Source organism: Hemicordylus capensis, chromosome 1, assembly GCF_027244095.1.
Source record: "Hemicordylus capensis ecotype Gifberg chromosome 1, rHemCap1.1.pri, whole genome shotgun sequence".
Taxonomy (NCBI): domain Eukaryota; kingdom Metazoa; phylum Chordata; class Lepidosauria; order Squamata; family Cordylidae; genus Hemicordylus; species Hemicordylus capensis.
In genome coordinates, this window is record NC_069657.1 from 408579204 (window position 1) to 408606298 (window position 27095).

General features: G+C 42.8%; 1 protein-coding gene and 1 long non-coding RNA gene across 5 annotated transcripts in view; both read right to left on the reverse strand.

Moving 5' to 3' along the window:
* Positions 1-27095, reverse strand: part of STUM (stum, mechanosensory transduction mediator homolog) — a 109106-nt gene that overhangs the window by 73944 nt on the left and 8067 nt on the right. The window lies entirely within an intron of this gene.
* On the reverse strand, positions 1467-26183 carry LOC128349905 (uncharacterized). The gene is made up of 3 exons (XR_008319061.1): positions 26074-26183; positions 19001-19168; positions 1467-2051 (listed from the first exon to the last, which is right to left on the reverse strand). It is a non-coding gene; the product is annotated as an uncharacterized LOC128349905 (long non-coding RNA).

Here is a 27095-nt window from a genome sequence, read left to right on the forward strand (position 1 = left end):
TAGTCTCATGGACTGCATTTCCAAATTAACAGCAGTATATTTTCCTCTCTGGAGTTTTGCTGCCATAATTGAAGTGGTACTCTCTCCCACTGTATCCTCAAACCAGGGCAGTCTAGTTATTCGCTCGTTATCCACACAGAAAGCTCATTCAGGCTCAGGGGCGGAGCCACCATTGTGCAAACAGGTTCAAATAACCTGGGCCACCACCAATCAGGGGCCGCCAGCATGGCCCCAGACACGCCCCCTGCATCTGACGTCAGATGTAGGGGGCGATATTTAAGTCCCAAACAGGGCCCCGGGGACCCGTTTGGAGCCGAAATTGGCACACACTGTGTTGGTAGTGTGGCTGGAGTGAATCTCCCTGCCGTCGTTCTGGCCCACACTGCCCAACGCAGCATGGACTGATCTCCCAAATGGGGCCCCGTTTGGGAGCGGGACAACGTCCCCAGCATCTGACGTCAGATGCGAGGGCATGGCTAGCTGGGCCCCTGCATCTGATGTCAGATGCGGGGATGGGGCTAGGGGGCCGTGGCAGCGGCTGCACATGGGCCATCGCCAGCCTCCCTACACTGCTGTTCAGGCTCACAAATGAGCAGCCTGCATGGCTCAAGTTAAAACTGGGGTGCCACACTTCTTGGCTGGGGTGCCAAAATTAAACTTTGCTTAAGGTATCAAAAACTGTAGGGCTAGCCCTGGTTTAAAAGGCTGGTTTGGCAAGATTTACCTTTGCAGAAATCATGATGGATCTTCTTTAGTAGGGCCTGTTGTTCGATACTGTATGCTTAACAATTTTTTTTAATCCTTCAGAATGTTTTCCATCAATTTGCCCAGAACAGATGTTAAGCTAACCAGCCTTTTATTTCTTGGATCGCCCTTGGATGCCTTTTTGAAAATCGGTGTTACATTGGCCACTTTCCAGACCCCTGGAACAGAGCTTGATTGTAAGGATAAGTTATAGATTTTAGCAAGGAGGTCGGCAATTTCACATTTGGGTTCTTAAAGGTCTCTTGGGTGGATGCTGTCTGGCCCTAGCAATTTCGTAATTTTTAATTTTTCCAGACACTTTAGAACTGCATTCAGTTTAAAACTGAATGCAGGAAAAACCTGCAACAGTATCTAGAAGACACATACAGTGGTTGGTAAGCCTTCTCCATCAGCTAAATCTTAGTGTGGGACTCATCTGTCACACTCATCTACAAACATAGGCTGGCAGACAGACAAAAAACTTCTATGAATACTGACAGTGAAATGAGAGAGGTTTTCCTTCCCTTGCAATACACATATTTCTTAGTATCCCTGCCATCTGAGCAAAGAGGCAACTTTTAAAGTGATGATTCTCACTGTATTAACCCCAGTTGTATTAACAACCCTCCAGTGGTTGTTGATGTCTATCTTGTGTTTATTTTTAGATTGTGAGCCCTTTTATGAGACAGGGAACCATCTTTTTTAAAAAATACGTAAACCACTCTAAGAACTTTTTTAATGAAAAGTTGTTTATAAATATAAATATTATTAATAATAATAATATTAATAATATTACTATTAATAATATTGTCCTATTGGTCATACAAGTTTTTGGTCATACAAGTCATACAGCTTTCAAACAGTCACAAAAAACTGTTTAGCAGAAATAGTTAGTGGAATGAGTCTACTTGCCATAAGCAGCGATCACTCTTTCAAGCCTTCCATTTTCTGGAACTGTTGTCTGACTCTGGTCTCAATCAGTCCGTCATTGTTGCATTGCTTACAACAGCCATTAGTGAAAGCATGATGTCCATTCACAAGGAGGAATAGCTTCCCTCCCACATACACAGCTTGCAACTCAGTTCACATTATCCACACCACTTATCCATACACTCTCAATGCTCTGCAGAGATGCAGTAAATATGGACTGAATTGCAGTCAAGGCACTTCACTAGACCCATGCTCTCCACATATCCATACTTGTACAGTCACCACGTTTGTGGAAGCTGCTTGAGGTTTCCACTTGTAGTCTTCCTGCTCCTTGGCCAGCTGTTCTTGTGCAGTCACTGGGGCAAGGGGTTTTGCAACTGCAAATGATACAAGTATGTAATAGTGTGCAACAAAACAAAACAAACCCCACCCCTTAATATTACACAGGAACTGTTGCTCCACTTTGCAAACTATTGGTCTAAAAGGAGGGGTACACATTACTGAAAATATACATGCCCATAACTGACTAGCTGTAGGCAGAGAGCCTATTTGTGCTGTAATTTCATGCATGCAAAACAAGCAAAATAGAGCCAATTACACAACTGAGAGTAAATTTGTTACATATTAATCTAATTAAATATTAATCAAATATTAAAGATTAATCTTTTCACCTTTTCTACTGTTATGCCTGAAGCAAGAATCTCAGAGCTCAGCTGTAAGGAAAATCTGTAAGCTTGAGAGAACTAGAGAAGCTGATGAATTGCACGGTGGTTGGGACCAGCAATACTGTACAAACTTTGTATATTACGACAGAAGTGGAACTGTCATGTGTGTCCATTTCAGTGTAGTGCATTAACCAACTGCCAGTGCAGACACACTCAATTGATTTTATTTAATGTAGCTGCTGTGTTGACACTGATTCCCTGGGCATCTCACCTCTGCCATGAACTGGTTAAGTGGCTTTAGGCAAGTCACTCTCTATGTCCTCTAACCTGCAATATGGGAATATACTGACCTACTTACTTTCTTTGCTTTGACCACTCTGTTTATTCTAGTACAGCTGACCATTAGGAAATGCTCTCAAGCTCCAAAGGATTCCCCATAATTCCATGTATCTCTGGAACTGGTTTCTAGTCCACCCCCACCTTCAACTGCTTTCTTCTTCAGGGCAGCTTTCAAGCCACATTGACATAATTCACAAGGCTTAGATGTGCACAGTTGCTAGGGAACAAGTCCCTACTGTGCTTTTAAAACCCAGATTTAAAAACATACAAGTCAGAAAAATATTGTGTTTTTAAACTGCTTTGTGTTCGTGCTTTATCTAAACTTCATTTTTATTCTTGTCAGACAGTCTGAAGGTTGCACTGACTTTGTAACCCTCCTGGAAAAAGTCTGCCACTGGTTTATTCATCTGCATGTGCCACTGTTCACCTTGCTGTCAGGGCAACAGGAACGGCTACCCTTATTAGGAGAGCAGGGGCAGCAGGGGTGGGGAGGAATCACCCCAACTCCCCATCGCTCTTTGCCTATTCTACAGGAATCTGACACTCTGGTACCGTTGTGGAAAGGACAGATGCAGCAGTGTGTCTGCAGCAGTCTCTTTTCCTGTTCCATGTTGGTGGTTGGTACTGATGAAGGAAAACCAGGCTTTGGCTGGTCCTGGCCTGGGCATGTTGAGTTGAAGTAAACTGCACTGTTAGTAATTGCACTATCATGTCATCCTGTTGTTCTCAATTCATGTTGCAGTTAGTTGGGAACACTGTCTCTCTCTAGTTGTTATTGATGCTCAACACTGTAACTACCTCACCAGATGTTAGTGCCTGTTATGACATGATTGGTATTCTATAATCTGTTGTAAACCTTTCGTTGTGTACCCCATTTTTTGAATGAGCTCCCAACTTGTCATTAAACCAATAAAGCTACTTTTTTTCACTTTCAGCAACTGGTGCATAGCCTCCAATAATTCCGAACCTGAGAAGTATTTTCTCACATCAGTACATGCTTGCAAAAGCATAACTTAGTGATCTTCTTTGACATGGGCTCCTCTTTCCTTCCAAGTCTGAACTGCTGAAATCATAGGAAGTGGATCTAATGTGGCAGATTTTTGACACATCAGCCCAGATACTGGTCAAGCTTGCAAAAAGCTAATTGTCTGTAAAAATTGCCTCCATACAGCCAAGCGATCCCTCCACCACCATTGGTTCAAGAAATATGGGTACTTGAAGACATGCCTACATGGCATTTCCATCATGGGTGAGATATGGCTGCATTACCATTGCCATTAATGGACTTTTCACTGTACTCGACTGGGGAATCTCAATCATGGGTCCCCAGATAACTTCCCTCATTCCCAGTCACAATGACCAAAGGCCAAATCTGGGCCTTTGAGAACCCTAGCCTTAATTTAAACCACATCACTGAAGGCTCAAAAGATGACAGAAAATGAGACACACAACAGTTTTCTTTAGCACTGTAGTGTGAATTATGACCCAGTGATTGTGGACGTTGTCCACCCCAGCTTTCTCCCAGTCTTCCAAGAGCTGGTGGAAAGACATGAGAAGCACAATACTGTCTCCAGCATGTGGAGCTGAGGTGGACAGCCACCCTGTATAAACTACAGTAAAGAGAGTAGCTAAGGCACATTACTGTGCAGCTCAGGACAACCAATTTTTCCTTTTCATCTGAAGTGAACAGGTGCCATGAACAAATCAGAAACTTGGCATACTAACATTTTCCTACCAAAACTCAGAAGCTTCTAGAGAGACATGGAGTTAAAGTTAATGCAGTGTGTAGTGCACCAATAATGCTGAAACAACAATCAGTTAACTCCCTATTATGTGATAAGAAGTTTGAGTTTAAAGATTGTGCTGTTTGTGAAAGGAGAGAGGTTTGGTGTAGTATAAGGGGGTTGATTTATGAGATAGAGAGGCAAGTCTCATGAGCAAGCATGCGGGGCATCCTGGAGAGACCCCCAGGGCCGGGAGGCTTGTTTCAGCCTCCCAGCGGGGGTCTGCTTGTGTGTTGCCATGGCACAGAGACACGCCGCGGCAATACATGATCACAAAAATGGGGTTAGCGAAGTGCTCGCTCCACTAACCTGGTTTAAGGGGACCGCTACAAAAGTGGGTAACCTGCTTTGCAGAAACTGGGCTTGCCTGCGAGCCCGGTGGTTCTCACGCTCAGCCAAAATTGGGCTAGGCTCCCTTAGCCCGATTTTGGCCGATCGTGAGAATTGCCTCAGAGTGTTTGGAATGTTTCTCTTTCCAAAACAGAAAGAAACAGGGAGACCATTAAGAGATAGATATAGTGAGAACTTGTCGGATATGGAATTCGTACTAAGCCATGGTCTATACATATGAAGAAGGGGCATGCTGGATGAGTGATGAGAACCAAGATAACTGTATTAACAGTGGAAAGAAATTTGCAAAAGCATGAAATAAAGGAGGCAATGTATATAGAGACATTAAAACCAGATATTAATGTTGAGGAGATGGTTTTAACTTTAAAATGCGTTAGTCTGAATGACAGAAGCTGAGTTAATTGTTCCTTGTTTGCAGCTGTTAGGTTGTTCCTCCCTATTCTTTTCCCCGCCTACCGTTACCTTGCAGAAAGGAATTTAAGAACTGCTAAGATATTTGGTTTGTGTAAGCAACTGAGGATGGTGTATTGACATTGAAACTGGTTTTGTTTAACCTGTAACATCTAATGGATTATATTTTATCTTTTGTGTAATGAAAAGATCCTGGTGGAAAAATTGCTTTGAGTTAATATGCACATAGCATCACCAGCTTATCAACTTACCACAGTTTTGTCCACATTAATCAGATCTGCAGTGGCCTGCAAAAACAAAGCCCACACTGATTCAAGGACTCTGAACAGTGGATATGGCTCTCTCTGATCCACATTTCCAGTCTTTTGTGCCTATGCTCTTGTGCTATTCTGCCTGATCAAGCAAGAAGCAGAAGCAATGAACATAGCTATTGCTAGGTAACCATCACTCAGAGTTTGTGGGGTACAAGCTGATGGCTGGATATTCTGTGTATTTCAAAATTCTGTGCCAGGAAAAACTGAATTCTGCAACTATTATATTATCTGAATTGAGAAATGTTGCATATACGAATATAATGAATATTTATATACCACCTTTCAACAAAAGTTGACAGAGCGCTTTACACAGATATAAATAAAACAACACCTTGTCCCCAAAGGGCTTACAATCTAAAAAAGAAACGTAAGATAGACACCAGCAGCAGCCACTGGGAGGATGCTGTGCTGGGGATGGATTGCTTAATTTTACATTGCATATTGTTTTCTCACATACGGAGCTCAAAGCATTGTTTTGCTCCTGGACCTGCTGCCCATGAGAATGGGTGAAAATCTATTGCATAGCACTCAGCTTCCACACTCTCACCACTACTCTTCAAAATTTATCAGATAAAAATAGGGATATGCTTGATCCCATTTTTATAAGAAGAATCATCTCCTAAGACTCCCTCTCATCATGACACATTGCTATAGGCTCCAGGAGAACTACAACTCTAGTATCTCAGACAAGCAAAATGTTTTAACATTCACCTCTAATAATAAACACATGGACTGTGATTTTACTAGGGCCAGGACATTTTCCACAACTGGCTTTTAGCCTGCATCTCCTCTGGAATGGAGTGGGCGCATCCACATATTGGGCAGATTTACCCTGAAGTCCCTGTGAGCTGTTGGGGAGCACTTCACACACAATTAGGGTTTTTCACTGCTCATTAGAGTGCAACCCGATTTATATTCGAGGTTTAAAAATCTACTTTTTGCACTGGGTTTTTGGATAGTGTTGAGTTTGCAGTAAAGCCTTGCAGAAAACTCTTGGTAAAGCCTGCTGTATGGAGAACTCCCAGGTACCAGGAAATAGGGGAAAAGAAAATAATCACTTCAGATTATTTTTCAGACCCAAAGCAGTGGGACGCTTCAGATGGATTTGAATCAGCAACTGTATGAAATGGGTGAAAGAGATGCAAAGCTAGCTGGAGCTTCAGCCCCATTTTGACCATCTCCAGATTCATGGGGGTTGACCCATGGGTATGCACAGGACTTTTTGTATGTTGAGTGCAAAGACTGCACTCCTATACCCACTTATCTGGGGGGAAGCTCCACTGAATTCAATAGGACTGGTTCAAACCAGGGGAAGAACAATTGCCCCCACTTCCACCCAGATACCGATGGGTTGACCTGCCCATGCCCTCCTCCCAGATTTCCAGTGTGCAGCTCTTCAATGCCTCAAGGAGATGAGATGTGGGAAATCTCTGCTTCTTGTCTCCAAGGCTCCTTTTGAAGGGCTGCACCCTGGAAAGGGGGGAGAGGAAGGGCAATCCCCACAGGGTACCCTCTGACCCCAAGGTGCCCTATGGGATATTACACTTTCCTCCCCTGATTTCCAGGGTGGTGCCCTTCAAGAGCACCTTTGGAGCAAAGCAAGGAGCAATTTTCTTGCTTGTTTGGCTCTTGGCAGATGCTGAAGCTTCTTCTCCAGGAAAAATGACCCTCTGAAGCAAGTCAAAGCAAAGTGCAACATGCAGCTGAAGCGGCAAAGCAAACAGATTTCCTCTCTGCATCAACTTCCAAAGCAAACATTTGTCCCGTACACAGGAACAGGTGGGGCATATGTGACTTGGGGAAAAAAGGTTGTTCCTCCTACTATTGAGATTTCACCATTTACAACCCACATATATTTTCAGTCGTATGTTTGCAGCCACCAGGGCTAGAAGCTTGTTTTAAAAACATAACATTCTCAGGATACTACATTCTATTCTGTGCAGAATATCTAATTCATGTCTCCCTCCCCACACCTACACCTGATCTATTTTAGTTGTGAGTATAGCAAAGACCTGCTCTGGGACCCTCAGATGTTACAATATAAAATAAATTAGCAATAGCAAAAGCCCACTAACCCACCTACTCTATAACTCACGCCTAAAAATTGGCAGTTTCTACCCACTTCTTAGCAAGCCTCCTGCCAGTCATCAGGAAGAGACCTCATGTTGCTAAGATTTCATTTTCCCCCTCCTTTTGCACAAATTATTCTACGGAACATTTAAAATAATGTGAAGTACCTTAAAGAAATCAAGATTAAATTGTGCTTGTTAAAGGAAAATCAGGATAAAATTTGCAGTAGAGTATTCTTGGGTTTTATTTGCTTATTCGGTGGGGGCGGGGAAGCACAGTTCATAATGGATTTCTCCATGGAAAAGTAGCAATGTTTATTTACGCATTAGGCCCCAGACTGAGTTGAAGTGGGGGTGGGACAAAGAGAAAAATGTTTAATCCTAAATGTTGTTTCCAATCTGGTCTGAAAAGCGAGTCATTTATGAATTCATTCTGGGGCCAGCCCATTCAAACTTAGTAGTAAAGTTTTACTGTGAATAAATGCAACTTTATGTTCTATTGATCTTGAAACAACCATCTTCATGATTTATCAAAACTGGCTTGAGTGCCCAACGAATTATGATGACAATGAGAGTATTTCCTTCCACCACTCATTCAGTTACACATTCCTTCACAACCAAGTACTATTTGGGTCTTCTGTTCTATTCTGGAACAGATGGCTCTCTAGGAGAGAACTCCCCCTGCCACCCCTTTTGTGGTAAATCTGTCCCATCTACAAAGAGTTTGAATAGATGTTTTCCATTTTAGCAATATTTTAAATTCCTTTCTTCCAGTCTTTGCACAATTTTGTTTTCTTTGTGAACACACACACATACACACACAGACGTTTCTGTCAACCACAAGTTTCTGGCTTTCACTATCATGAAGACAAGCCCTCAATCAATTGTTTAAAATTTAGAAATCAAAAGCAGCTCTGCATGGGAATTTCTGCCTCTGTTACATAAAACCAGAAGGATGGGGAAAGTTGCATTAACAACAAATTGCAAGAATCCAAGATTTCTACATCAAAATCTCCATTCACCTTCCTCAATTCTGCACATATCACTTTGAGTACTACATATGCACCAAAGAGCCGAGTGCAGTTAGAATTATACCTGTCATTACCCCAAATCCAGGACCATCCCAGCTGGAGGATGAGGTGGACAGTTCAGAGAATGAGAAGGTCCTATGAGCCAGATCCTAGGCAACCTTGAGCTGCCAAGACCCCCTCCGACCCAAAACCCAAGGCCACAGCCCTGCCCTCATCCTCTGACTCAGAGGAGTCCCTCAAGGACCTAACAGTCCAACTAGAGGCTCCCAAAACTGCCAGATCCAGTGCTTAGAAAATTGGGCAAGGCCCTTTAAATAATGATGACTTCCCCAGGAAAGAGGAAAGGCCAATCCACTTGGGTAGTAGTTGGTTCTAAGCATCCACTGGAGCAACACCCATCTCATGCTAATATACCCAGTTCTCTTGATCTCCTGCCCAGAGCTATCCAAAGTTCTGACTCTTTCCTGGAGCTGTCCAAGGTGTTCCCCTCCTGGATCCCTGCCATGGCAGGCACCAGATCAGCCTGAAACAGGATACTCATTCAGTAAAACCCTTGGTCCAGGAAATACAGGACCAAGTCCACCATCCCCACTAATAGTTGTTCTCTGCCTCTACATACCCACTCTCCACTGACACTCTAAAGCAGGAGCACACAACTCAAACAGCTCCAGTTGGCAGGAACCAACCATGATTTGGTGTGTGGGGGCCAAGGTCAATTTTCAGCACATTATTACCTTAAAATTATTAATGAAAGTGAGGGTTCAGAGGGTTGGAGTCAGGGGGAAAGGTGGGGGAGTGAAGGATGGTGTCAATGGGCTCTGGCCCAGGGACAGGGGACATCTGGTCTCAAGTGGTCAACTGCATTGAGCCACTTCTGCCAGTCAGCAGGGCAGGCCAAGCACTTTTCATGACTCCTGCTGTTGCTGCAGAGTGTTTCTACCTGCAGCCCAGCACAAAAAGTGTCTGCGGGCCAGATCTGGCCCTTTGTCCTAATGTTGTGCAGGCCTGCTCTAATTTAGATGTTTTAAGAGACATGGAACTGCTGCTGCTGCTGCTGCTGCTCCATTAAGAATATAAGAACAGCCCTGCTGGATCAGGCCCAAGGCCTATCTAGTCCAGCATCCTGCTTCACACAAGTGGCCCACCAGATGCCTCTGGGAAGCCCACAGACAAGAGCTGAGGGCATGCCCTCTCTCTTGCCTGTTGCACCCTTGTTATTTAGAAGCATTGTGCCTCTGAGGCTGGAGGTGGCCTATAGGCACCAGACTAGTAGCCACTGATAGACCTGTCCTCCATGAATTTGTGTATGTCCCTTTTAAACCCATCCAAACCAATGGCTGCTTTTCCTAGTAACATCTAATACAAACAACCAGTTAAGTCCAAGGGGAGGTGGGATTAGGGAGAGATAAAGGTAGAGTGCGCCATCGAGTTGGTGTTGATTCCTGGCAACCACAGAGCCCTGTATTCTTTGGTAGAATACAGGAGGGGTTTACCAGAGCCTCCGCCTGCGAGTATGAGATGATGCCTTTCAGCATCTTCCTTTTTCACTGCTGCCCAGTATAGGTACCAGTGGGTATATGAACCAGCAACCTCATGCTTGCTAGGCTAGAGATACCCTGCCACAAATTTCAAGAGTTGTTTGCATTAGACATTCCAAGAAAGAGGGGCAAAGAAACAGAGGCAGCTCCATGGTCTCTTATAACATCTAGTTCAGCCTAATGTTGCCTATTTGGAGATTTTATATATTGTTTTCTCATTGCATTTCTCCAGACCCGTCTATGTACAGTCTTTAAAATGTAAGATTAGAAGCAGGCCTGGTAGTTCTCTTGAATCATTAAAGCATTCCTTACAAGGAATGAATTACCCCGCCCCACCCCAATCTCCAGGATAAACAGAATGTTTTAAAGATGATGCACCAGACTTAAAGGGCTGTTACTTCATATCAGCTTCCTTGTGATTAAGGAGCCATACTCAAGATAATTACATAAATTTGCTCTCCTTTTACATACTTATATGACAGTTCTGTATGCACTATCAAGGGAAAGCGTGGTAACATGGTAGATGTTCCCCACCATTCAATGCATATGTGTAGCATAGCAAATCAGATCTGTGTTAGTGATGGTAAAGCCCATATAGAGAACATGAGTAGGCAATAGAAGTGGTAGTAAGACTACTTTATTTGCATAAAACATCCCCATGAAATAGTATGCAACACTGATATAATTTTGATACATAATATTGTTCACTAAGCCATTGCTTACAGTAAATTGTAGTGATGCTTCGGAAGCTTCCCTGAAAAGGGTTATGTGATTCAAAGTGTACCCGAACCTTTAAAATTGAGAACAATTAATGGCCACACGTACAGAGTAAAGTTCCCAACACATTTTAAATTCTCAGCAGAACTGTTTTAATATGTAGAAATCTTAATTGTGCTACCAATTTGAGCTTTTGCCCCTCAAAACAGAAGCATTTATTTCAGATTAGTTTATAGAATAGAATGACCTTGTCCACACCTTACAAATGCACTCAGTTGGAGAGCTACACAAAGACCATTCTGCTTGTAAATTCTAGACTTCAATTCATTTCAGACAGAACCATCCACTTGCAAAGCTTATCTTAGCCCATGGAGTCCAAGACTCTGACAATTCTACTGAAATATCTGCATTTTCTAGTACTGGCAAAAGGTGCTCACCGAGTCAGCAGTCAGTGTAGCTTGTTCTATAACCTATATGGCCACTGATTTTCCTCACTTCTGCATATCATCTAAAGTGTCAGATAGGTGCACAGACAGACACACAAAATAATGTTTATGGAAATTAAATTGTCATGGCAACAAGAAAGGTCTCACAAGTATTTTAAAAATAGCAAATTAACAAGATCCATTTATGAAAATCCATTTGAACACCTTTAAAGAATTTAAGAAAACAAAACAAGTTTACATCTACACAGTTTAAAACTCTCTCATCCAGATATTTCATACTGCTAATAAGCAAAGGTTTAAATATGCAAATACAGTGGGGATATTTTATTCATTGACACCGTCACTTTTTTTTTGGCCATTATGTAAAATATCTTGCACAAATTGCAATTATTCTAACTTTCAATCTAATCTAGAACAATGATTCACATTGCCTACTACTGTGATTTTACTTGAGAATTTCCATTAGAAACTTTTTTTGGTGCTGTGTGTGTGTGTGTGTGAGTCCAGTTTTTCCATTTATGTATGTATGTATATATTTAACATATTTTTATACGGCCCAAAACTCACGTCTCTGGGCAGTTTACAACAAGATAAAAACGAAAGTAAAACATTAGTTAGTTGCACTAAATTTAATTTTAAATTTAGATTTTCCGTTGTGTTGGTGAAAATAAAACCAGTCTGAATCTTTGAAACATGTCTCAATATCCTTTTAGGAAGTAATCCGATGCATATTTCCTAAGGAGGAAGTCCTACTGATGTAGAATTTACTTTTGAGTAAACGTGCAGAGATTCAGAATACATTGTTATTTAAACTAGCTGTTTTAATTCTTCTAAAGAATAATCAGTCCCTTACTATCATTCATATTAAAGGACTGGCATTTTTCTTATGTTTTGTGATCTTGCAGCCAAGAGTTCATGACCATTACAAATATATGTGATTTTGAGGATAGCTTTGCCGTCTGTTATTGTTTGTTGATATTCTAAGAAGCCATTGTTCAAAGTTTCTCTAGCCCTTGTAATACATGGAAGACACTGAGGAATCAGGGAGTCAAAGCAACCAAAAGGTGCCCCGCCCCCTGTGAACTGAAAGTGAACCAGGACCTAAAATCTCTTTGTTGCCTTAAACCTGAACCAACCACCTAAACACAAATATTGGTAACCAGTTCAATTAGGTATTCAGGAGACTCTTTTAAGAGTGGTGAGTAGGGATGTGCTCAAAACCAGTTTTGCCCGTTCAGTTCGAATCCAAACTGGATTCAAACTGACCCGGCTCTAGGGATGTGCACGAACCATTTTGGCATTCCATTCCTATACTGCCAAACTGGTTCGGGAGCCAGCATTCAAACTGGTTCATGAGGGAAGGGGCTCCTCTAAGGATCAGGGAGGATGCTCTTACAACCGACCCCCCAAGTTCCCCCTGCAGGTGCTGTATTTAAAGCTGTCCCATGTGGGGCAGCAATGTACCTCCTTGCCACCCTGGTGCATGTTGGACAGGAAGTGCCCAGTGTGCGTGCGTAAGCAATGTGCACACACGCACCGGGCACTTCTGGTCTTACACACTCTGGGGTGGCAAGGAGGTACGCTGCCACCCAGCGCGAGACTGTTTTAAGCACAGCGCCGACAGAAGAAATGCAATGGCGGGGTTTAAGAGCACCCTCCCTGATCCTTAAAGGTAAACCCCCTGCCGCTGAACTGGCCATCGCTGGTTCCGTGCACATCCCTATCTGGCTATGGTTCCAGTCGAACCAGTAAAGGGGAATCTGGTAAGGATGAGGCAGGGGCAGGAGGGCTTTCCTAAGGGTAGAGTGGGTGGGAGAGGAGTCAGTTACTACTTACAAGTCCCACTGGTGGCAGCCACAAGGGGGTAGCAGCTCCCTCCCAGCCCCACCAGCCTCCCCCAGAGTAGCCAATCATGCACCGAGATCATTCAAATGGTCTCCACATGTGTGCAGAGGCCCGAACCAGGTCGGAGATGGCACGAACTGTGCCGCCACCAGCCCTTGCTACGCTGGGGGAGGCCGGTGGGAGCTGCCACTGCCACCAACAGAACTTGTAAATAGTAACTGATTCCCCTCCTGCCCACTCTACCCTTAGGGAAGCCCCCTGCCCCTTACCAGTAGAGCTCTGAACCGGTTCAATTTGAACTGGGCCTGGCCTGGTTTGACCCTGAACCGTTCAAGCTGAGCCAGTTTGACGTTGAGCCCAGCTCAAACCGAGCTGACTCTCACGCCCCGATTGGTAAGGGATCCTCTCTGCCCCAGGTATTTTGGAGAAACTACATTTCCCAATGACCCATTTGGAAATAAAGGAGGTACAGGGCAGAATGATAGGCAGAGTCTAGGATTGGCCATGCTTCTGGTGCTCAAGTAAAGGCTTTCCCACCCACAGGCTGTTGTCCGGCAACAATGTCTCAAACTGGAGGACCCTTGAGCTGAGTCTGGACGCTTCTCACATTTTCTTGGCACTGCAGCTCCTCCTTACTGCCATTCATCCTAATCAGAGTATATTCTCCACCCCCCCCCCCGCCCAATCCTGGTAAAAAAGAAAGTAACAAAATACCTTTTGAAAATTCAAAAAATATAACCAGTTCCACGGCAAGCAAAATATCTATCTATCTACATTTCTCTAAGGTGTACCCGTTGCTAATCCCCCAGAGGGTTTAGTGAGTGAGCTGCCGGCAGGGGAAGAGGAAAGCGATGGCGGCAGTGGACAGGCTTGCAGATGGCGTGGGGGGGGAGAAAACAGCTGCAGCGATGGCGGGTGGGGAAGAAAACAGTGGCGGCGAGTGGGTGGTTGCAAGGGGAAAGAAAACAGCGGCATTGGCATCAGGCAGGCAGGGAATGAAAACAACAGCGGTGGGGTGGGGCTGAGAACAGAGGGAAAATAGAGAGGGAGGGGGAGAACTAGAGGTGCAGATGTTCTGTGCCTGGCCCAGTGAGCTAGTTCTATATTATTCTGCATGAAAGGTATCTAAATTTGGTTCAAAAACTGGTTTAAGGTATTTAGACCAGTTATCAAACCGCTCTCTCAAGTTAGTGTCTGAACCAGAGAGTTGGTTTATTTTTTAAAAAGATGAACCTGAACCAAACCCAAATTTTCATGGTTCATCTATATGCCAGGAACTAGAGTTTGCAATCTGCCATACTTGTGAAAATTGACCTACAAATAAGTTCTGCAAATAGGTTTTCAAAACAGAGCAACCATCATGACAATACATTCCTAATGTGGCTCTCACTGCAGAACAGGTTGCAAATCCCCAACTTAAAGCCTTTGCTTTAAAGGTAATTGACAGAAATTAATTTATCGTCTATTGTTTTTGAAACATCCAGAGCATGGATTCAGAGAGACAGTGGCGGCACCAGAAGAAAAAAAAATAGTGGGGGGGGGGGGACACAGAAGGTGGAAAATGTGCATTTATGGATGGATAAGCTGTGTTTCCCTTGTTAGATTTCTGGAACAGAAATGGGGGGGGGGGACTAAATGTCCGGGGAGGCACATGCCCCCTTAGGAGAAAAGTCATTAGAGATTCTCCAAGTCTAGTTAAAACAAAACAAGACCTTGTATCATTGGTGTGTATGACGTGGTGATATTCTTGACCTCTTCTTGTATGATTCAAGTTCCAAACCAGAAACTGTGAAAGCTCCCCCCACCCCACTTCCTGTTGAGGACTTTGCTTTCAAAACCTAGTATTTTCCTTAGAGGAAAAAGCTGAGACTTTGCTAGATATCAGCTGTGGCATTTCAATTGGTTAAATGGGTTCCTTTTCCATTAATAGTTTCAACATATATATAATTATCCCAGGCAACTCCCATTACTAATAATTATAGTGGTAATTTCACTCCTTTTTGAGGTGGCCTTCTGCTCATCAAATGATGTTTATGTTAACTCAGTCTCTACTTCTTCAACATAGTCATAGTTGACAGTGCGCAGGATGACTGAGAATATTAAGAAACTTCCTACTGCGAACCAATAGTTTTACTGCAACACCATGTTGGAGAAGTTTTGACGGCTTCACGTGCCTATTTGTTATGCATACACAATATCTTGAGAAAATGATTACTCCCTCTTAGCATTTATTTCTTGAATTTGGCCTACATACTAAATATGTGAAGAACTCAAGCAAAAGTTCAGGAATTTTTGCTTCTCCTTTTCTTGTATATTTTACTGAAAGATTTGATGGGGAATATGTCTTGGAAATGACTCAGACCATAGTGAAGAGGAAAACTAAATCAGTTTTGTGTTTTTTTAATTGACTTTATGTACAATTAACTTTAAAAGTATCTACTGTATGTGGCTTTGAGTTGAAGTATGAAGGTAGAAGAAGAAATTTGTGTCAAGGTTTTCTAACAGCTGTATGTTGATTGTTTAATGGTCTCAAAACGGATAATTTTTTTAACAAAATATGCATTCCTGTAGCAAAAATCCCTTATTTAAAATACTATTTGGGGCGCCCACACAATTAGTAAGAGATTAAATTAAATTAAATTAATAAAAAATAACCCAGTTAAAACCAAATTTAAAAGTTGAACATTAGAAAGTCATATCCCCAGTTTTTCCTTAAAAGATTTTGTGCATGACAGGAGTACTAGTAAGTTTAGTACATCAGAAGCAGCTTACAACTAGAAAGCAGAATGAATTCAGTAATCCAAAAACCTTTGGTTTCAGATGAGAGTTAAGATGCTTTACATTTTCACTCATGCTGTAAAAAGCATGGAAATTCCAAGTCAAGGTACCTATTTTAACTTCCGCCCAATATAGCAATAGCAATAGCAATAGCAATAGCACTTACATTTATATACCGCTTTATAGCCGAAGCTCTCTAAGTGGTTTACAATGATTTAGCATATTGCCCCCAACATTCTGGGTACTCATTTTACCGACCTCGGAAGGATGGAAGGCTGAGTCAACCTTGAGCCCCTGGTCAGGATCGAACTTGTAACCTTCCGGTTACAGGGCGGCAGTTTTTACCACTGCGCCACCAGGGGCTGTAAAATATAAGCTGTAAAGACTTTGTACTGCCTGGTATATTATGCTGGCTTTAGAAATGAGGCCCTATGCACCCACACTTTGCCTTGGCCTTTCAGTGGGCATTGGGCTAGGGAGGGATGCATTCAGGCAGACATTTATCAGGGACATCTCTACAAAGTGATTGGGGGAGCTGCACCTGTTGAATGTCCGCCTGGATCCCATCCCTCTCTAAATTTGAGAACTAAAGCAGTGTAAATGATATTTTGGGGAAGCCTGATGCATCTCTACAAGGCACAGTGCTTCCTAAAATATCATTTGCACAGCTGTAGTTTTCAAATAACCTGCTCTGGATGCAATAGGCAGGCAGTTTCATTCCCAGAAGTTTTCCAGGCGGACACTAAACACTCACACCTCAGCCAAAGCTGCTAACAGATAAGTTCCATAGATAAGATATTCCACAGATGCAGTATTTTCTATTTGCAGACATGCTATTAATGTATTACTTTTCAGGTTTGAATAAAGTTCCTTTTAAATGCTTTAAGGATCCAAATAAATGATTTAGCTGTCTCATTTATCCAGCTGCTGTTACAAGCTTTGGCTGAGGTGTGAGCATCCAGTGCAGGTTATTTGAAACCACATAGTTTGTGATGATGTCATCCACTCCAGTTCAAGATGGCAGACCAATGAACGCTTGGGGGCACAAGTAGGCTAACTTGTGAACTGCCTAACCGATTTGGACCAAATTTAGTCCAGTTGTAGGGATAGTGAAAGGAAAGTAGGCAAATTGTTTACCAAGTTGTTATATGGTAACTCATATTCTGCCTATGCCCTCCTATAAGACAAGTTTCAGAATTCTTGGAAACCCAATTCTTTCAAGGGATAGAAATCTTAGAAGCCCTTTTCTCCTTCCTTCCCTTGGGACACACAGGTCTTAAGCAAGCCATGGAAGGTTGGGGAAGGGCTGCTCGAGTTATCAGGGCAAAGTTGACCTCTCATGATACTATCATCTCCTGATCTCATATATCAGGAGATGATAGCCTTTGCCAGAGGATATATAGTTTATATATCCTCTGGCCATTATGACATATTTTAATGAAACTTTCCAGTGTCTGTTTCTTTCTTTTCCTGCATTTTAAAAAGAATTTGTTCACAGAGGACAAAACCTCTGAACATAGAACACATTTCTCCCTTTTAAGCCATAGGCTTCTGCTTAATAGTTAATGTCTGACAAGAAGAAAAATATTCAAAGTAGTCCTCTTGAATTTAAAAGACCATGTTAGGTATTACCTAACTTTTAAGTTCAGTAGGACTACTTTTGAGTAATCTCTCTCATGTCAGCCACTATCTCTTTCTTGCAGTATTCTGCACATAGTAGGAGAAGAGAAGTTATCGGCATTCCTTTCTTAAATATACTTTAAAAAGCCTATGCTCTGTGGCATACAGTGAATAATGTCAGATTCTATGACCACAGACAGTGCACTGGGTGGGGTGATGGTAGTGGTTATGGGTTTACATTACAGAATTTTTATATGTTCCCGCCCTTATTTTTTTTTTTTAACTCCATTATTCCCCCCCCTACCTCATTTTCCAGGGATTGTTTAACAAGGAACCCTCTTTATTTTGATTCAAGTCCCACTGAGTTTAATGGACCTTACTCCAACGTAAACTGTTGTATCTCAAACATTTTGTAATGGATTTGCACCAAATTTGGAGGTGTGGTTTCTTTTGTCACCTAATGTATGCAAGATTTTGGAGGGATTGGGTGGGTACTTCTGATTTCATAAGTAATAGAATATTCAGGGCACATAATAGCAGAATGTTGAAAACACTCATACTGGCACAACTGTTGCAGTGTAATGAAGAGGGAAGCTATTTTGATTCATTGCTTTAGTAATGGAAGCATGTTTGGGATATTTGCCAATGAAGTGAAATGCTAATTCTGATGAAACATCATAAGAAACATAGGAAGCTGTTTTCTACGAAGTCAGACCACTGGTCCATCAATTCAGTATTGTCTACACACGCTAGCAGCAGCTTCTCCAAGGCTGCAGGCAGGAGCCTCTCTCTGCTTTGTCTTGGAGATGACAAGGAACCTTCTGCAAGCAGGTGCACCTTTTACCGTGGTGATTCTCTTTATTTAGCAGGGGGAGAGTAACTGGCCCTATCCACCCCCAGCACAGTACTTCCAGTGACTGTTGCTGGTGTGTGTCTTATGTTTCTTTTTAGAATGTGAGCCCTTTGGGGACAGGGAGCTATCTTATTTGTTTTATTTCTCTTTGTAAACTGCCCTGAGCCATTTTTGGAAGGGCGGTATAGAAATTGAATTATTATTAATAAATAATAATAATAATAATAATAATAATAATAATAATAATAATAGAGGGAGATTATGCTTATCTTGCAGTGGGAGGGGGGCAAAAGGCCTCTAGGTCCAGGCTCCAAAGTTACCTAAGTGGACTTTTGAGTCTCGGTTTCATTCTCTCACCTGGAGAGAGAGACTTCCTCCTTCTCCCTTCTCCACTTCCTGTATATAGCTAGCCATGAGACATAAGTCTTACCTATCTCCCTGATGGATTTCCTAAATAAACTACTTTATTTGGAATTTTGACCCCCATGTCTCCAGGCAATATTAATTACAGTGCTCCTTTACCTGTGCACTTCCACTATAGCTGGGGCAGATAAAGAAATCTCACCTCCTGAGCTCGATTGTCTGATCTGCCTCACATTCCATCTTGGATGCAGCTCTCCTAATGATTTTGTGAACCAGCCCTATACATAGAATCAATGTTGCATGCTATTTCTGTGCAGCTGATGAACTTCTTAAGTGACGCAAGATCCTGTCAGATTTGTGTGAATCCACCCTTAAAAAATAAAAATAAAAATCAAGCCTTAGTAAAATGAGCCTCCAATTCCATACCACCCATCTTCTTTCACCTTCACTATAATCTTTGCAATTTATCTGCTTCAATTAAATTAAAGGATGAATTAGATGAGAAGATATCCAGTGAACTGTTTTTGCCAAGTGTGTTCTCTCATCTGCATGAATGGCACTTCATACATTAAAATCAATAACTAACAGATGTCTTCATTTCTAGATTGTAAAAGCTATTTTAGACAAATTCCCTGCAAAACTTGCAGAAAAAGTAATACAATTCTGGGGTTATGCAAAAATATGCTATCAAACATATTTTTAAATATCACTATGCAGACTCAAAGTCTGGCAGAGTAACAAGCAAATATCACAAGCTTTCCAGTTTCATTAAAACAGGAACCTTGTTATCTAAATCTTTGTTATCTCTTGGGTTCTTTTCCACCTTGGTCAAGAGCTCAAAAGGTGTTAAATAACATCCCTCATTTTTATTCTCACAACCAAATCCGAAGGTCAGTCTGAGACATCACGCCTTGCTCAAGGCTACCCAAGAGAGGTTTGAAATTGAACACAGATCAGCACTGCACAGGGATTCTCAAACTTGGGTCCCCAGAAGTTGGACTACAACTCCCATCATCTTCACTCACAATGCCTATGGATCAGAGCTATTCTTTCCCAAGGTGATTACTGTATTGTTCAGCAGAAAGAAAGTTTCTTTCTGCTGAACATAGAATGAAGTGCTTCTCCTGGGTTCTTACAATAAACATTGTTTACACACGTTTACAGTCTGAAGTAGAGTACACAATCCAGATCATCCCCAAGCATTCCAAGTGGGCTGTTGAACTGCATAAATAAGATGTTCTTTAATATTTTAAAGGGCATTGTTTGTAATGTGTTTATATGTGAACATACTTTGGCGAAGAAGAGGAGGATGGGGAAGGAGGCAGAAATATGATGCATTGACTCAGAAGCTCACTAGGGAGCCAGATCTGCTTCCCACGCTGACTGGCACACAGCAGCTATGAAAGGTACATGGTCTGCTAGCCATGGGGCACAGCCAAGTCTCCCTCTGAATTCATATATGCAGCATACAATCAATAATATAAACTATTTAACCCAGCATAAGGGAAGAGAAGCAGCACACACTCATGCCCATGCATGCATGCATGCATGCACACAAATATATATATACACACACCCATATGGTGGATTTTTATCCTACACCAGTCAAGCTAGGTTTAGCTAACAAGGGTTCAATATATGCATAATGGACGTAGAACCGTTTGTTTAAACTCAGGTCTGTCCCAACCCCTTATAAAGCAAGGGGTGGAGCAGGGCTCAATTTAAGGAGCAGAAAGGGAACATGAGTGAGAGAAGTGAACCCTCCCCCACTGCATAATCTACAACACTCAAACTCTGCCCTCCCCCCAGTTGGTTTCCCATACCAAAAGTGAGCCCAACTGGAAGAAGAGTGCCTGGGATGACTGACTGCTGGGAAGTAAGATGGGGAGGGCTCAGCTCTCACCTTCTGTTCTAAAATTTGCCCTATCCCCCTCCTTTGTTCACTATTGGTACTGACCTGGAAAATATGAGCCTGAGCTTGGAATATCAGATAGCATATTAGAGAGCCTGGACAACAGGCTCTCCATATCTGGAATTCCAAAAAGCTTTTGGCAAAGTCCCTCATCAAAGGTTCCTTAGCAAACTTAGCAGTTGCAGGTTAGGAGGACAGGCCCTCATGGATTAAAGATTGGTTAAATCAGAGGAGCCAGAGGATAGGGATAAACAGACAGTCGGGGCGGATTAAGTCTTTTGATGCCCATAGGCGGCCAAGGATTTTCCACCCCCACCGCAGCAAGTAGGGAAGGGTGGCGAGGATGAAGCCCCGCTTTTGAAGGCCGCATACGGTAGTAGCGGGCTGCTTCAGGGCGTGCCACTCATTTGGGAGGGAGGAGGGTTGCTGGAAGGAGCTGTCCCTTGCTCCAGTTGCTCCATCCAGTTCCTGCCTGCTTTAAGGCAAAATGGGGGAACTTCCTCCCAGTCCTCGCTACATTCCGCCACGCAGGCAGCAGCATTCCGCCACATTCCCCATTCCACTGCGCAGGCAGCAGCAGCATTTTAATATAAAAGGGGAGACTTGTCTCTCATCCCCTGCTCCCTGCAGCCACTGCCACATGGCCTTCACTGGCTGGCCCCCATTCCACCACGGCAGCAGCATTTAGAAGTAAAAAAGGGGGACTTCATCCTCGCCATCCCTACCCAACTTGCTGCAGCACTGGGGTGGCAAGAGGCTTAATCTCTCATCCTTGTCGCCACCAGCAGTGGCAGTTTTAAAAATTAAAAGTTTATCACAAAAGAAAAAACTTCTCCCCCATCCCAAGATCTGCCGCTCCTCCAGGATTCGCTGCCGTAGGCAATTGCTTCCATTGCCTCTGCGGTAATCCGCCTATGCAGACAGTTCTCTCACTGGAGGGAAGTAAGCAGTGAGGTCCTCCAAGGATGTTGTTTAGCTTGCTCAGAGATGATCTGGAGTCAAGGGTGAACAGTGTGGCAGTCAAACTATGTAGGATGATACCAAATTAGGCAGGATGTTAAAAATCTCAGATAGACTAATGAGCTCCAAAAGTTCTCTCAGAACTGAGCAAGTGGGCAACAAATGAAGTTCAGCCTAAGTGTATAGTGATGCACATTATACCAAAAACTGAAACCCTAAATTCACATATAATATGATAAGAAATGAAGTGACTGAAACTGACCTTCCACCCCAAAAAGAAAGACTTTAGGCCATACTAGATATGGAATGAAAGCATCAACTCTATACGTAGTGGTGATGAAAAAGGCAAAATCTATTCTAAGAAATACCAGGAAAGAGACTGAAAATAAGAGTGTATCAGAACAGCAAAAAGTGCAGAAAAGAGAAACCAGCATTGTCAGAGGATGGGACCACCTTCCTGATAAGAAAAGGTTAAAGCACCTGAAGCTCTGTAATTCAGAAAAGGATGACTAAAGGACCACTATAAAAGTTTTTTAAAGTACATTGTATGGAGGAAGTGGATATAGAGAATTCTTTCTCCAACTAGAACTGAAGGTCATCCAATAAAACTGATGGGCAGGAGATTTAGGACAGACAAAAGAAAGTACTTCTTCACACTACATATGATTTATTCATATGAAATTCACTGACAGAACGTGGTAATGGTCACTAGCTTGGATGGCTTTTAAAGGGGATTAGACACATTCAGGAAGTGACTCTTACTCTTGCTGTGACAACACTACCTCCACATCACTGCATGCTCTCCACTCCATGTCACTGGTTGCCAGTGCCAGGGGCAGAGTCACCATTAAGAGAACTGGTTCAAAGGACCTGGCCACCACCCCTCAGGGGCCACGCCTCGTGCCCCTGACTTGGCCCCTGTGCCTGACATCAGCTAAATCAGCCCCGCTTGCGAGCTAGATCCTCCAGCGCTGCATTCACAGCATGGCCAGGAGCGGCTCTCCCTGACTTTAAAGGGCAGGGAGAGCCACTCCGGCTGCGCTGTGAATGCAGTGCTGGCCGATTTAACTCCCAAACGGGGCCATGCAGCCCGGTTTGGGACCTAAACCACGCCCCTACGTCTGACATCAGATGCAGGGGGCGAGGCTAACTGCTCCCTGCATCAGACACTGATGCAGGGAGCAGGGCTAGTGGGGCTGCAGTGGCGGGCTTAACCCAGGCCACTGCTGGCCTCCCTCCACGCCTGGCCAATGCAGAGCACACACATCAGTACGTCTCAGTATAGAGCAGGGCTGCACAACTCTGGCCCTCCTGCAGATGTCGGACTACAACTCCCACCATCCCTGACATTTAGCCGCTGTGGCTGGGAATGATGGGAGTTGTAGTCCAACAACAGCTGGAGGATCACATTTGTGGAGCCCTGGCATAGAGGAAAGGCAGGAAGAACACTACACAGGGCTGCCATTTTTAGTTACAGTCCCTCTACTCAGCGTAATGTCTAGTTCAGCCCTCACTGTTAGGCCATTTGGAATCATAGAAAGAGAGACTGCAAATATTAGAAACCACTCACTTGGCCCAGTCATAGAAGGTAAGGAGGAGTTCCTAAACTGGAAGGATCCATATTAAAATTTTGACACAATTTCATTTTCTGATTAAAAGTCTTACAACAGTACAATATCTTCTAGAGTAAGAACTTGTTCCAAGGAAACAATTTGGAATACCACTATATACTGCATTGCTCTAGATTAGAAGATATTGTTGGAGCTAGGATGCCTGGCAGCATCAGCTCTCAGCTGCAATGTCTCATAGTGACCACTGGGTGGGGGTTTAGGGCAATGGATAAAAGTGCTAGACTCCTCCCCTCTTTGTTCTTCCAGTGTTAGTCTCCATTTTGTCTCTCCAGAGATGGCTGTTTGTTTTGGTCTCTCTCTTAGGCCATGAGCTACAGCTGAAATTAAGCTGCAGGCTTTTTCACATTCGTTTGTAACCTTTTCTCCAAATAAATCCTTGTAGTTCTTCAATACTAAAGAACTGTCTTAAGACTTCTTGCTTTGCTGCTTTCTCACCAAACTGGTTTTGTTTTGCTATTTGGGGACTGATCTGCCATTCTTCCCCTACAGATATCCAAGTAAGAAATGTGTTAGTCTTAACTTATATTGCTAGACAAGCAGAGGGAGATGCATAAGGTACAACAGCTGTCCTATATTCTCATTTATGTCAGGATTCTTTTTCCCGCAAAGTGGAAAGATATATGCAATGTAATGGAAGCAAAGAGATTTTAATTTGAACCAGTAGACAAAAAATGTTAAGAAGGGCTCATTAAGGTACACATAATTTAACTAACTGAAGAGATGGTCGTACTACTGAGTCATTGAAATTCAGACCACTATGTCATTAGGACAAAAATAAAACTTTTCAAAGCATTGGAAATTTTCCTGAAATAATTTTAATTAATATTACATACTATCATAACTACATAGTACTCACTAGCTTTCATCATGGGCATCCGTGTGTGTGTGTGCACGCACGCGCGCGCGTGCATGCACACACACACACACACACACCCCACACACATTACATCTTTTGCTTTGATCAAGACAAGAGCTTTAGTGTTTATACCACTGTCAAAACTAAAAGAATCAGGGATGTAAATATCTTAAGTGCTTAAAAAAAAGGGTAGGATCTTTAAAATACACTTGCATTTTTAAATATACTTGTATATTTTGTTATTTTGCCATTTGAAGTAGTTTGCCAGCAACTGCAAATCAATGTTCTGTGCATTTTTTTTGTTGCTGCATATTAAAATAGTGAAATAAATGGTTTAGAAACAAATCTACCTGGAAACTGGATATTTCTCATAGTTTTTACAACATGGCACTCTGAAAAGGCCTATCTTGAAGTATCCAGAAAGTTCTTATGAAGTCCCTGTAGTTGCTACAGTGAAATACTTTGGTTAGAATATATGCCTTGTGCAGCATATTCCTATGCGTGTCTAAGTGTGCATAAGATTGCAGCCTTAACAAGGTGCATTCTTTTCCTACTGCATTTTTTTGCTAGTGAAATCTCTCTTACCGTTGTTGAATCCTCAAGCCCGTTTGGTCAACTGACAAAAATGTAGGCTGAGAGCAGATGACAAATGGCCGTGCCACTGTTTGCAATTCAACTCACATCTCTCTCTTGTGCTTTCTTTCTGGCAGCTAGTAAATATGGGTTGTGTTGCAAACTGGATGTATAGTGAAATAATCAGATAACTGTTTCACCACATGACAAATAGCACACATTCACAGCACCTCTGGCTGGCCATAAACTGAACCAACACAGGAAGAGAAACACAAAAATTAAATTTGCAAGCAAAAATGTTTATTTTGCCTATAGAAGGAAATACAATAAGCGTAAGATCCAAGAGGTTATGTATATTTAACAGCTGCAACCAACTATTAATGTTAGGAAAGAAATGAAAGAGGCAATGAAATTTATTGGTCTACAAAAATTGTTAAAATTTGTTCTGTAGGGTCTCCTCCCTCCTCCTCTTGGATTGGTTATTTAGTTTCACTAGCTCAGGGGCGTAGCAAGGTTGGAATGGGCCCAGAGACAAGATTTTAAAATGCCCCCCCCACTCAAAGTCCAGGGCCTCCGCACACCCCAGGCCCCCAAGGATTTAAGTCTGATATTCCAAAATAAGTATGCTGCCTGGAAATACATTTCACTGAATACACACACGCACACATCACAATATATAGTGATATACATTGAGTACTATACATTTGTTTTACTTTTAATGCCTAGAACACACTAGAAAGATGAATGATTAAAATGGGCCCCTCGCTGCAGATTAGCAAAGGAGACTTTCAACCATGCAGGGTGAGCCTATGTTTGTTTTCTCAGAATTCTGAACAAATTCAGTCAAGTTCGATTGCAGGAGGTTTTTCACAGGAGGCTTTTAAAGCCCTTTAAGACACATCTCCTCTGGAATGGAGGTGCTGCATTCACATGTTGGCCAGATTTACCCTGAAGTCCCTGCAAGTTATTGGGGAGCAGTTCACACACAAGAAAAATAAAATAAAAGCACCACACATGCTTCACAGTTCTCACTCAGCCCTTCTGGGTTGTAAAACAACTTGAACATAAGTGCATTTATAAATGAATGAATGAATGAATGAATAAAATAAATATAATACTGTTTCTTCCAGAAGTTTTTGTAATTTTCTGCCATGAAACAAGCCACTTATAGGACTTTTTAGATAGTTTTTTTTAAGCCAGCAAATTTTCCAAGCTGTTTAAAAATAAATATTCAGAGACTTCTCAGTCCCTCCCCCACATATCAAAGCCCTATGGCAAGCAGATGCCTATATATCCAGGGGGGGGGCGGGGAAGGTAACCACAAAAAGGAGTTCACACTCTACCTGGCAGCAAGGGGTCTTCTGCTGCAGAGACCAGTGGTGGCCACTCTGGCTGCCTCCTCCTTCCTGGCTGGCTGGCTTGGGCCCTACTGGAGTTCAGGCTTCACAGAGGCCTACAGGAGGCCTCCCTGGAAGCCCCGCCCACCCGCCGATCAGCTGAGAGGCGGCAGAAAAGGAGCTCTTTGCAGCTTGTCTGCTCCCTCCATTGCCGGCCAGGAGAACAAGCTGGAGAGACGGCGAACAGGGCAAGTGGCTGAGGGGCCTTGGGGCTGGGCAGGGGGCAATGGGGAGTCATCTGAGGTGCCTCTGGGGGGCCCCTGCAGGCAGTGGGGCCCCCAGACAACTGTCTCCCCTTGCCCGATCATTGTTACGGGCCTGCACTAGCTATATTTAAGCTCAAGAGTTTCTTGCTGTTTGAGACAGAGCGTTGACAATGATGTTTTTGCATTGAAATGCGTTTACTCAAGTTTGTAAGATCTTGGTTTTATTTGTTTTTACTTACACATTAAAAGAGGTATTTAAAATCTTGTCAAGATTAAGGGAGAAGGCATATATCATCGCCACTATATCATCTTAATTAAATTTGAACAAACTGGACCTTTACACTGATCCAGGAAAACTGCATATAAGCAAGTGCTCTACAGAGAGATGTGGACTGGAAGGTTTTCTTGAATGTTTTCTCATACTATACTTTTCTGGTGTGGAATCTGTCCATTTCTAAAATTTTATTGGCTGACAGCTGGACTAGCATTGCACATGTGCAGCAGAATGAGTTCCATATTAGAGGATTTCATGATCCTCAAGGACCTATTTTGGTGGTGCACACTGCACAGTGGGTTTCAGAGGGAAGGCTCTGAATTCGAAAAAATCACCACTTGCCCACTGAAACAGCAGCACAGCAGTAGAATGGAACTCACACTGCTACATGTGGATGTCCGTTTCATAAAATTCTGGATGTCCAGCATTGTTTCATAAAATTCATTAGCAATAATGAACGGATGCCAAGGCAATATCAGGTGACACCA